The sequence below is a fragment of the Gekko japonicus genome, unplaced genomic scaffold, assembly GCF_001447785.1.
Source record: "Gekko japonicus isolate JY-2015 unplaced genomic scaffold, Gekko_japonicus_V1.1 scaffold2075, whole genome shotgun sequence".
Taxonomy (NCBI): Eukaryota; Metazoa; Chordata; class Lepidosauria; order Squamata; family Gekkonidae; genus Gekko; species Gekko japonicus.
The window spans coordinates 208,022-208,488 of NW_015174900.1; the positions used below are offsets into that span (position 1 = coordinate 208,022).

General features: G+C 36.2%; 1 protein-coding gene across 1 annotated transcript in view; it reads left to right on the plus strand.

The window, feature by feature from the left end:
- PLA2G4A (phospholipase A2 group IVA) overlaps nucleotides 1–467 on the plus strand; it is a 130,771-nt gene that overhangs the window by 55,707 nt on the left and 74,597 nt on the right. The window lies entirely within an intron of this gene.

The window sequence follows — 467 nt, forward strand, 5'->3', positions numbered from 1 at the left end:
CTGCTGAACGTTTTGTTACTGAAACTGGACCCAGAGAAAGGGAAATTAGCTTTAAAAGAGTTCCAGAAAGGAATAACGTGAGAGCTTTGATCTATGTATACCTGGGTGGATCAATCAATCAAATTTATTGTTGCAGTCAACAACCAGCGCACTCAATCATTTTACATAAAAACATTTGAATAAGAAATATGAGATAAAACCAACAGTGGCATACTTAAATTTAAAAACCTGTGACTATAACATAGAGATTAAAAAAGACAGCTATAATTATGTAAGCCGCCCTGAGCCCGCTTACGGGGTAGGGCGGGGTATAAATTTAATATAATAGAATAAGAAATATGAGATAAAACCAACAGTGGCATACTTAAATTTAAAAACCTGTGACTATAACATAGAGATTAAAAAAGACAGCTATAATTATGTAAGCCGCCCTGAGCCCGCTCACGGGGTAGGGTGGGGTATAAATT